The following is an 11,578-nucleotide window of genomic DNA, read 5'->3' as shown; positions in this document are numbered from 1 at the left end:
ACTGTGGTGACGTGGTGAACTGTGATGACGTGGTGAACTGTGGTGACGTGGTGAACTGTGGTGACGTGGTGAACTGTGATGACGTGGTGAACTGTGATGACGTGGTGAACTGTGGTGACGTGGTGAACTGTGATGACGTGGTGAACTGTGATGACGTGGTGAACTGTGGTGACGTGGTGAACTGTGGTGACGTGGTGAACTGTGATGACGTGGTGAACTGTGATGACGTGGTGAACTGTGGTGACGTGGTGAACTGTGGTGACGTGGTGAACTGTGATGACGTGGTGAACTGTGATGACGTGGTGAACTGTGATGACGTGGTGAACTGTGGTGACGTGGTGAACTGTGGTGACGTGGTGAACTGTGATGACGTGGTGAACTGTGATGACGTGGTGAACTGTGATGACGTGGTGAACTGTGATGACGTGGTGAACTGTGGTGACGTGGTGAACTGTGATGACGTGGTGAACTGTGGTGACGTGGTGATGTGTCCTCAGGTGAACCGCTCCCTGAGAGCGCCCATCTCCTCCCAGCTCATCTTCATGCCCGGCAACACGGCAACCGTGGCAACCGTTACCCAGCAACCCCAGGCTCAGCAACAACCCAGGAAGGAAGTGACGGCCACTTTCTCCTCCGGCGTCCAATCAGACAACGACCAGGTCGTGTGTGTGTGTGTGTGTGTGTGTGTGTGTGTGTGTGTGTGTGTGTGTGTGTGTGTGTGTGTGTGTGTGTGTGTGTGTGTGTGTGTGTGTGTGTGTGTGTGTGTGTGTGTGTGTGTGTTAACTCTGGTCTCCTCTCAGGTCCAGGACCTGGTCCTGAGACCCGCCGACCCCAAGGGGCCCGGAGTGAAGACGGAGACCCTCGAGAAGACCACCTCAGGTGAGACCAGTAGAGACCAGGAGAGACCAGGAGAGGGACTAGAGACCAGGAGAGAGACTAGAGACCAGGAGAGACCAGGAGAGGGACTAGAGACCAGGAGAGAGACTAGAGACCAGGAGAGGGACTAGAGACCAGTAGAGACCAGGAGAGACCAGGAGAGGGACTAGAGACCAGGAGAGGGACTAGAGACCAGGAGAGGGACTAGAGACCAGTAGAGACCAGGAGAGACCAGGAGAGGGACTAGAGACCAGGAGAGGGACTAGAGACCAGTAGAGACCAGGAGAGACCAGGAGAGGGACTAGAGACCAGGAGAGGGACTAGAGACCAGTAGAGAGACTAGAGACCAGTAGAGACCAGGAGAGGGACTAGAGACCAGGAGAGGGACTAGAGACCAGGAGAGGGACTAGAGACCAGTAGAGACCAGGAGAGGGACTAGAGACCAGTAGAGAGACTAGAGACCAGGAGAGAGACTAGAGACCAGGAGAGGGACTAGAGACCAGTAGAGACCAGGAGAGAGACTAGAGACCAGTAGAGACCAGGAGAGGGACTAGAGACCAGGAGAGGGACTAGAGACCAGTAGAGGGACTAGAGACCAGGAGAGGGACTAGAGACCAGGAGAGGGACTAGAGACCAGTAGAGACCAGGAGAGGGACTAGAGACCAGTAGAGAGACTAGAGACCAGTAGAGACCAGTAGAGGGACTAGAGACCAGTAGAGGGACTGGAGACCAGTAGAGACCAGTAGAGGGACTAGAGACCAGTAGAGACCAGTAGAGGGACTATAGAGACCAGTAGAGGGACTAGAGACCAGGAGAGACCAGGAGAGGGACTAGAGACCAGTAGAGACCAGGAGAGGGACTAGAGACCAGTAGAGGGACTAGAGACCAGGAGAGAGACTAGAGACCAGTAGAGACCAGTAGAGAGACTAGAGACCAGTAGAGACCAGTAGACGGACTAGAGACCAGTAGAGACCAGGAGAGGGACTAGAGACCAGTAGAGACCAGGAGAGGGACTAGAGACCAGTAGAGACCAGTAGAGGGACTAGAGACCAGTAGAGACCAGGAGAGGGACTAGAGACCAGTAGAGACCAGTAGAGGGACTAGAGACCAGTAGAGACCAGTAGAGGGACTATAGAGACCAGGAGAGGGACTAGAGACCAGTAGAGACCAGTAGAGGGACTAGAGACCAGTAGAGACCAGGAGAGGGACTAGAGACCAGTAGAGACCAGTGATGTTTCAGAATGGTTCTAGTAACAGACCCTTTGTTTGTCCCAGTCTCTCCTGGGGGGCCCCTCCCCCTCCCCCTCCCCCTCCCTCCCCCCCTCCCCCACATCAAGATCCCCACCTACCCGCAGCCCGCCCACCTCAAGCCCCACCCCCCCCCCTCCTCCCTCCCCCTCTCCCAGCTCCTCCTCCACGGCCCCCGCTCCGTCTCCACGGTGACCGCCGCCGCCGCCACCCACATCCTGGTGCCCCCGGGCCCCCCCCCCCCCGGGGCCCCCCCCCGGTCCCCCCCCGGGCCTGAAGCCGGGGCCCGGGGGGGCCCAGACGCTGGTGGTGCAGCCGCTGCAGAAGGCCTCGCTGGGCCCCCAGAGGCCCCCCCCCCCCGCCCCGCCCAAGGGCCCGCCGGGCGGCCGGCCCCCCCCCCCTCCAGCTGCCCTCCCGCACGCCGCCGCCCATCCGCCCGGCCCCGCCCTCCTCCCAGGCCCCGCCCCCGCCGGCCCCGCCCCACATCCCCGTGCAGATCGTGGGCGCGCGGCAGAGCTCTCTGGGGGCCCAGGCCCGGGGGGGCGGCGGGGCCCCGGGGGCCCGGGGGGGGGGCGGGGCCCCGGGGGCCCGGGGAGGGGGGGGCGGGGCCGCGGGGGCCCGGGGGCCGGCGGCGGCGGCGGGGGCCCGGGGGCCCCTGCTCACCGTGGTGGCGGGCGGGGCCTCGAGGGAGGGCGGGGCCCCGGCGTGCCGGGGGGCGGGGCTGAAGGCGCTCCCGTCGCCGCAGGAAGTGGCGCCGCTGGCCCGTGTCACTCACGTCCAGCCGCTGGCCAATCAGAGCGCGGGGCGGGGCCAGAACGGAGGCCTGACGCCCGGCGCCGCCGCCGCCGCCGCCTCCTCCTCCTCCTCCTCCTCCTCCTCCTCCTCTGCTCCTCCTCCTCCGTCGTCCTCCTCGCTGCTGCGTCCGACGCCTCCCCCGGCGCCCAGCGACCAGAGGGGGGCGTTGCCGGGGGTGACGGCCAATGGCAGCTCGGTGGGAGGTCACGGCGCGCAGGTACGGACCTAGCTCCTGTTAGCTAGCTCCTGTTAGCTAGCTCCTGTTAGCTAGCTCCTGTTAGCTAGCCTGGGCTTCATGTACCAACACCTACTGTGTGTGTATTGATATATAATGTGTATATTTATATATAGTGTATCTATTTATATATAGTGTATATATATATAATGTGTATATATGATATGATCAGGCGTTGAGCCGTACAGTAAGGCCTTGCTGTACGTCAGGAGTCTGGTCTAGAGCTGCACTGGGCCGCTCTGGCCACTAGGGGGCAGCAGAGGGTTAACTGGGAGCACTGGTTCCAGGGGAAGCAGACCACCGGCTCCTTGAAGAGGAAGTCTGAGTCCAGCTCGGCCAATGGGGAGGAAGGCCCTGCCCCGGCGCGACTCCAGCCAATCAGAGATCTTCCATCAGTGCTCTCCACCAATGCTGTTGAAGCAGGTAAAACGATGGATCAGAGGACCACCTGTTACTCATTATCACTAACATGTTACTCATTATCACTAACCTGTCACTCATTATCACTAACATGTTACTCATTATCACTAACCTGTCACTCATTATCACTAGCCGGTCACTCATTATCACTAACCTGTCACTCATTATCACTAACCTGTCACTCATTATCACTAACATGTTACTCATTATCACTAACATGTTACTCATTATCACTAACCTGTCACTCATCATCACTAACATGTCACTCATTATCACTAACCTGTCACTCATTATCACTAACATGTTACTCATTATCACTAACCTGTCACTCATTATCACTAACCTGTCACTCATAATCACTACATGTCACTCATAATCACTAACATGTTACTCATTACCACTAACCTGTCACTCATAATCACTAACATGTTACTCATTACCACTAACCTGTCACTCATTATCACTAACATGTTACTCATTATCACTAACCTGTCACTCATTATCACTAACATGTTACTCATTACCACTAACCTGTCACTCATTATCACTAACATGTTACTCATTATCACTAACCTGTCACTCATTATCACTAACATGTTACTCATTATCACTAACCTGTTACTCATTATCACTAACCTGTTACTCATTACCACTAACCTGTCACTCATAATCACTAACATGTTACTCATTACCACTAACCTGTCACTCATTATCACTAACATGTTACTCATTATCACTAACCTGTCACTCATTATCACTAACATGTCACTCATTATCACTAATCAGCAAAATGACAGCTCATTCAGCTGAAACCAACTGCATCCCTCCCTCCCCTCCTCCCCCCTCCCTCCCCTCCTCCTCCCTCCCCTCCTCCCCCCTCCCCTCCTCCCTCCCCTCCTCCTCCCTCCCCTCCTCCCTCCCTCTCCTCCTCCCTCCCCTCCTCCTCCCTCCCCTCCTCCCCCCTCTCCTCCTCCCTCCCCTCCTCCTCCCTCCCCTCCTCCTCCCTCCCCTCCTCCCCCCTCTCCTCCTCCCTCCCTCTCCTCCTCCCCCCTCTCCTCCTCCCTCCCCTCCCCCCTCCCTCTCCTCCTCCCTCCCCTCTCTTCCCTCTTCCTCCCCCTCTCTCTCCCCCCCCCCCCCCCCCTCCCCCCTACTAGGCCCTGGTGTGTCTCCCCCCGCCCCCCCCCCTGTCCATCACCCGGGTGGGCGTGGTCCAGCTGGAGAAGGCCCCGCCCCCCCAGGCGGTGGTGAGGCCTCAGGTTCTGACTCACCTCATCGAGGGCTTCGTCATACAGGAAGGGGCGGAGCCGTTTCCAGTGAGTCTCTCTGATTGGTCCACTCTTTTTTGTGCAGGTATTTTTTGACAGTTTGGTGTTTTATCGTTTATGAAATAACGATAAAGATCGTTCATCTCTGAGCTGTTTCCTGATGACTTTGGTCTTGGCTGTATTGTTGCCTAAAAATGCACAAAATATGAGAGAATATTTTGGTTGTGTTTGATTGACAGGTATGTGGACCAGTGAAAGAGCCAGCTGGGGAGGAAGTGACCAGCGACTGTCCAGACATCAACAGCCAATCGGACGCTGTTATCACAGCAACAGGTGAGACACTCTTCAACCCCAGTCTGAGGTCAAATATCAGAGACCAGAGATATTCTACATGTCGTATATCTCTGGTCCTTCAGAGATATACGACATGTCGTACATCTCTGGTCCTTCAGAGATATACGACATGTCGTATATCTCTGAAGGAGCCGTCATGTTGCTGATTAGTGATAATGAGTGACAGGTTAGTGGTAATGAGTGACAGGTTAGTGATAATGAGTGACAGGTTAGTGATAATGAGTGACAGGTTAGTGATAATGAGTGACAGGTTAGTGGTAATGAGTGACAGGTTAGTGATAATGAGTGACAGTTTAGTGATAATGAGTGACAGGTTAGTGATAATGAGTGACAGCTTAGTGATAATGAGTGACAGGTTATATCTCTGGTCCTTCAACTCTATAAACAAATGACTCTAATCTCTACTTTTCTCTACTATTGTGAACGTACTTCCTGTCTGTGTGACGCAGCACAACGCTTCTGTGAAGTTAACCTTAAACAGCACATAGCTGTTTAACTAGGTTAACCTAGTGATGGTTAGTGTATACGGGGAACGGGTTAACCTAGTGATGGTTAGTGTATACGGGGAACGGGTTAACCTAGTGATGGTTAGTGTATACGGGGAACGGGTTAACCTAGTGATGGTTAACCTAGTGATGGTTAGTGTATAGGGGAACGGGTTAACCTAGTGATGGTTAGTGTATACGGGGTACGGGTTAACCTAGTGATGGTTATTGTATACGGGGAACGGGTTAACCTAGTGATGGTTAGTGTCTACGGGGAACGGGTTAACCTAGTGATGGTTAGTGTATACGGGGAACGGGTTAACCTAGTGATGGTTAGTGTATACGGGGAACGGGTTAACCTAGTGATGGTTAGTGTATACGGGGAACGGGTTAACCTAGTGATGGTTAGTGTATACGGGGAACAGGTTAACCTAGTGATGGTTAGTGTATACGGGGAACGGGTTAACCTAGTGATGGTTAGTGTATACGGGGAACGGGTTAACCTAGTGATGGTTAGTGTATACGGGGAACGGGTTAACCTAGTGATGGTTAGTGTATACGGGGAACGGGTTAACCTAGTGATGATGTTCTTCCTGTTAGTCTCTAACTGGTCCCTCTGCCCCCCCCTAGTGCTGCAGTGTGAGTACTGTTAGTCTCTAACTGGTCCCTCTGCCCCCTAGTGCTGCAGTGTGAGTACTGTTAGTCTCTAACTGGTCCCTCTGCCCCCTAGTGCTGCAGTGTGAGTACTGTTAGTCTCTAACTGGTCCCTCTGCCCCCTAGTGCTGCAGTGTGAGTACTGTTAGTCTCTAACTGGTCCCTCTGCCCCCCCCCTAGTGCTGCAGTGTGAGTACTGTTAGTCTCTAACTGGTCCCTCTGCCCCCCCCCTAGTGCTGCAGTGTGAGTACTGTTAGTCTCTAACTGGTCCCTCTGCCCCCCCCTAGTGCTGCAGTGTGAGTACTGTTAGTCTCTAACTGGTCCCTCTGCCCCCTAGTGCTGCAGTGTGAGTACTGTTAGTCTCTAACTGGTCCCTCTGCCCCCCCCTAGTGCTGCAGTGTGAGTACTGTTAGTCTCTAACTGGTCCCTCTGCCCCCTAGTGCTGCAGTGTGAGTACTGTTAGTCTCTAACTGGTCCCTCTGCCCCCTAGTGCTGCAGTGTGAGTACTGTTAGTCTCTAACTGGTCCCTCTGCCCCCCCCTAGTGCTGCAGTGTGAGTACTGTTAGTCTCTAACTGGTCCCTCTGCCCCCTAGTGCTGCAGTGTGAGTACTGTTAGTCTCTAACTGGTCCCTCTGCCCCCTAGTGCTGCAGTGTGAGTACTGTTAGTCTCTAACTGGTCCCTCTGCCCCCTAGTGCTGCAGTGTGAGTACTGTTAGTCTCTAACTGGTCCCTCTGCCCCCTAGAGCTGCAGTGTGAGTACTGTTAGTCTCTAACTGGTCCCTCTGCCCCCCCCTAGTGCTGCAGTGTGAGTACTGTTAGTCTCTAACTGGTCCCTCTGCCCCCTAGTGCTGCAGTGTGAGTACTGTTAGTCTCTAACTGGTCCCTCTGCCCCCTAGTGCTGCAGTGTGAGTACTGTTAGTCTCTAACTGGTCCCTCTGCCCCCTAGTGCTGCAGTGTGAGTACTGTTAGTCTCTAACTGGTCCCTCTGCCCCCCCCCTAGTGCTGCAGTGTGAGTACTGTTAGTCTCTAACTGGTCCCTCTGCCCCCTAGTGCTGCAGTGTGAGTACTGTTAGTCTCTAACTGGTCCCTCTGCCCCCTAGTGCTGCAGTGTGAGTACTGTTAGTCTCTAACTGGTCCCTCTGCCCCCTAGTGCTGCAGTGTGAGTACTGTTAGTCTCTAACTGGTCCCTCTGCCCCCCCCTAGTGCTGCAGTGTGAGTACTGTTAGTCTCTAACTGGTCCCTCTGCCCCCTAGTGCTGCAGTGTGAGTACTGTTAGTCTCTAACTGGTCCCTCTGCCCCCTAGTGCTGCAGTGTGAGTACTGTTAGTCTCTAACTGGTCCCTCTGCCCCCCCCTAGTGCTGCAGTGTGAGTACTGTTAGTCTCTAACTGGTCCCTCTGCCCCCTAGTGCTGCAGTGTGAGTACTGTTAGTCTCTAACTGGTCCCTCTGCCCCCCCCTAGTGCTGCAGTGTGAGTACTGTTAGTCTCTAACTGGTCCCTCTGCCCCCTAGTGCTGCAGTGTGAGTACTGTTAGTCTCTAACTGGTCCCTCTGCCCCCTAGTGCTGCAGTGTGAGTACTGCGGCAGTCTGGCCCCCGCCCGGCAGTTCAGAGGAACCCGACGCTTCTGCTCCATGACCTGTGCCAAGAGGTCAGCGACCCCACCACCACCACCTCCACCACCTCCACCACCACCACCTCCACCTTCACCAACACCACCACATTCACCACCACCACCTCCACCAACACCACCACCACCACCACCTGACCCCACCTCCACCAACACCACCTCCACCACCTCCACCACCTCCACCAACACCTGACCCCACCTCCACCAACACCACCTCCACCACCTCCACCAACACCACCACCACCACTTGACCCCACCTCCACCACCTCCACCACCACCACCCCTACCACCACCACCACCACCACCACCTGACCCCACCACCACCACCTGACCCCACCACCACCTCCACCAACACCACCACCACCACCTGACCCCACCTCCACCACCACCACCACCACCTTCACCACCACCACCTCCACCACCACCACCACCACCCCTACCACCACCACCACCACCACCTGACCCCACCTCCACCTCCTCCACCTGACCCCACCTCCTCCACCTGACCCCATTTTTTGATTGAACATCTTCAAATTGTGATGAATTTACATTTAATAATAATAATCGTAGCAAACAGTAATCTGCTAAATGATCATTTCTTAATGAGCCGTTGTGTAGAACTCCTCATGTCGTCACCTAGCAACCGGCTGTGACTGTCCTCAGGTACAACGTCAGCTTCCGCCTGAAGCACGGCCCGGGTCACGGCCCGGGTCACGGCCAGGGTCACGGCCAGGGTCACGGCCAGGGTCAAGGTCGCCATCATCACCCCAAAGGTCACCACTCAGACAGGGACGGAGTGGTCGCTAGGAGACGGGTCCCCCACAGGACCAGCTCGGAGATCGCCAGCGCCCCGCATCGCTGGCCGGGCCCTACCTGCCCAGGTGAGGTCAGAGGTCAGAGGTTAATGTGAGGTCACAGGTCACCTGTCCAGGTGAGGTCACAGGTCACCACTTCACAAAAATGGGGATAAAGATGTTCTCCAAACTATCCTGCTTAGCAAAAATCTTGGAGACCAACAACCAATTAAAATCATTTCTTTCAAAATGAATCATTCCCTATTAAACCCTCTGGTTTCAGAGCAAAACATAGCCCAGAGCAAAACATAGCCCAATCTCTGCAGTGGCCCTGGTTAGCAATGACATAGCATCTGCTCTAGACAACAAGCACCACCTATCTAAAGCATTGGATACAGTTGACCATACCCTGTTAATACAAAAACTAAAAGAGATTGGTTTTGATTCTAACTCTATTAAGTGGTTTCGAAGCTATCTTGACGGAAGGTCTCAATGTGCAAAGTGAGGGCATGCCAAATCCAACTTCCTTCCTTTAACTAAGGGTGTCCCACAGGGATCTGTACTAGGACCAATCCTCTTCACAATTGATATAAATGATATAGCCTCCTCTCTAAACAACTGCCATGTCCACTTCTATGCTGATGACACTGTAATATACTGTGTTAGTGAGTCTGTCACACAAGCAATGGACAATCTGCAGCAATCATTTAATGCTTTGCAAACAGCACTAATCAAACTTAAATTGGTATTAAATGCAAACAAAACAAAATTCATGTTGTTTTTGAGGGCAAGGAACATTGATCTTAGTAATCTGCATCTTACCACCTTAAATAACAACAAAATTGAGCAGGTTTCTGTGTATAAATATCTGGGCGTCTGGCTTGATGACAAACTCAACTCCTTTCATATTGATTACCTAGCTAAAAGATTGGCCTCCTTTACAGACACAAAACAAGTCTCCCTACGCCATGCAGAAAAAGGATTGTTGAAGCTGTCTTTTTGCCATTGCTAGATTATGGAGATGTCATGATGTCACCCCCCCCCCCCCCCCGCAGTGCCGCTCAGAGTCCAGCCAATCAGACGACGGCTCCAGCATCGACGAGGAGGAAGACGAGGAGGACGAAGACGAGGAGGACGAGCCCATGTCACTGTCGCCCGCCAACTCTACTTCCTGCACACAGGCCCTGCCCCCTCCTCCGCTCCCATTGGACGGCCCTGCTAGCCCCGCCCACTGGAGTGTGGAGGAAGTGTCTCAGTTCATTTCCTCTCTGCAAGGTCGGGATCTCTTCATATCAACACACATCTCCTTCATGTGTTCATTTATACGTACAGACTAAGGAAATGAATGATTGTAAAACGGATTCTACTCTAAACTACAACTTGACTCCTGACTGCTTCAGTCTGTGTGGGTTCTGTTCCTACTTCACTGGTCTCTGAACAGCGTATCCGTCTCTTCATAATAATATTGAATCGTAGACTTATTGTCTCTGCTACCCCTCCTCCTTTCCCCTCCTCCTCTCTCTCCTTCCTCCTCCTCCTCCTCTCTCTCCCTTCCTCCTCCTCCTCCTCTCTCCTTCCTCCTCCTCCTCCTCCTCCTCCTCCTCCTCCTCCTCCTCCTCCCTCCTCCTCCTCCTCCTCCTCTCTCTCCTTCCTCCTCTCCTCCTCTCTCTCCTTCCTCCTCCTCCTCCTCTCTCTCCTTCCTCCTCCTCCTCCTCTCTCTCCTTCCTCCTCCTCCTCCTCTCTCTCCTTCCTCCTCCTCTCTCTCCTTCCTCCTCCTCCTCCTCTCTCTCCTTCCTCCTCCTCCTCCTCTCTCCTTCCTCCTCCTCCTCCTCCTCCTCCTCCTCCTCCTCCTCCTCCTCCTCTCTCTCCTTCCTCCTCCTCCTCCTCTCTCTCCTTCCTCCTCCTCCTCCTCTCTCTCCTTCCTCCTCTCTCCTTCCTCCTCCTCTTCCTCTCCTCTTCCTGTCAGGCTGTGAGGAGTTGGCCTCCCACTTCCTGTCCCAGGAGATTGACGGACAGGCGCTCCTGCTACTCAGAGAGGAGCACCTCATGTCCACCATGAACATCAAGCTAGGTCCCGCCCTCAAGATCTGCGCCCACAGTCAACGCTCTCAGAGACTGACCCCCCGATTGGTCCTCGCTCCCACGGGCCTCAGCCTATCAGGTTGCGCTGCGGTCCACAGGAAGTGGGCTGCGCGGCGGCGGCGCTGCGTCCGGAGCGACACGGCGAGTAAAGAACTCGTCATTTATTTTTTCTTTCTTCTTTTTTTTTTTTTTTTTTTTTTTACGTAAATGTAAGAATTCTTAAAAAAAAAAAAAAAAAAAAGCAGCAGCTCCTCCTCCGGCGTTCCTACTTCCAGTAGAAGAAGAAAAAAAAAAAAAAAAAAAGATTTGGTTGCCATGACAACCACCTTTGACACAGAAGCCCCACAGGATTCAGTGTTTTGGTTCATTTCCTGTCCGTTATCGTCCGTCACTTCCTGTTCTGAACGTCCTGTTTTGCGATGCTAACGCGTTAGCGTGGGTTTGTAGTTCTAATCCCGGGGGCGTTGGGGGCGGGGCCGTCGGGGGGGGGGGGGGGGGGCTGGACCTCAGCGGGACTCGAACCCGCGTGTCCGCTACGGGCGACCGAGGGGGGGGGGTCCTGTCTGTCGTCGTGTTTAAGTCCACGTCGGTTCGTCCCACTGCCCTTGTTTAAGCTATAAAGAAATAACTTTTTATGTTATCTGTCAACTTGGTGGCCTTCTTTAGTAGCCTCTGTTGTTCTCCACGAAGAAACGTCGTCTTTGAAAACCTGCTTTTCATCTCAATCGCTTCTATTTTATACCT

General features: G+C 54.1%; 1 pseudogene across 1 annotated transcript in view; it reads left to right on the top strand.

Annotated features, from left to right (window-relative positions):
- The window catches only part of LOC311374947, a 17,868-nt pseudogene extending 6,997 nt beyond the window's left edge, over nucleotides 1-10,871 (top strand). The window contains exons 6-16 of the transcript XR_014684283.1: nucleotides 498-659; nucleotides 801-879; nucleotides 2,152-2,267; nucleotides 2,735-3,136; nucleotides 3,442-3,577; nucleotides 4,729-4,887; nucleotides 5,079-5,172; nucleotides 7,892-7,979; nucleotides 8,622-8,839; nucleotides 9,808-10,027; nucleotides 10,719-10,871. The product of XR_014684283.1 is annotated as an uncharacterized misc_RNA (transcript). The remainder of the gene's footprint in view (nucleotides 1-497; nucleotides 660-800; nucleotides 880-2,151; nucleotides 2,268-2,734; nucleotides 3,137-3,441; nucleotides 3,578-4,728; nucleotides 4,888-5,078; nucleotides 5,173-7,891; nucleotides 7,980-8,621; nucleotides 8,840-9,807; nucleotides 10,028-10,718) is intronic.
- The last annotated feature ends 707 nt before the right edge of the window (nucleotides 10,872-11,578 follow it).

This window comes from Micromesistius poutassou (genome assembly GCF_964030765.1).
Source record: "Micromesistius poutassou genome assembly, contig: SCAFFOLD_4329, whole genome shotgun sequence".
Classification (NCBI taxonomy): Eukaryota; Metazoa; Chordata; class Actinopteri; order Gadiformes; family Gadidae; genus Micromesistius; species Micromesistius poutassou.
This window is presented reverse-complemented; position numbering and strand designations above follow the sequence as displayed.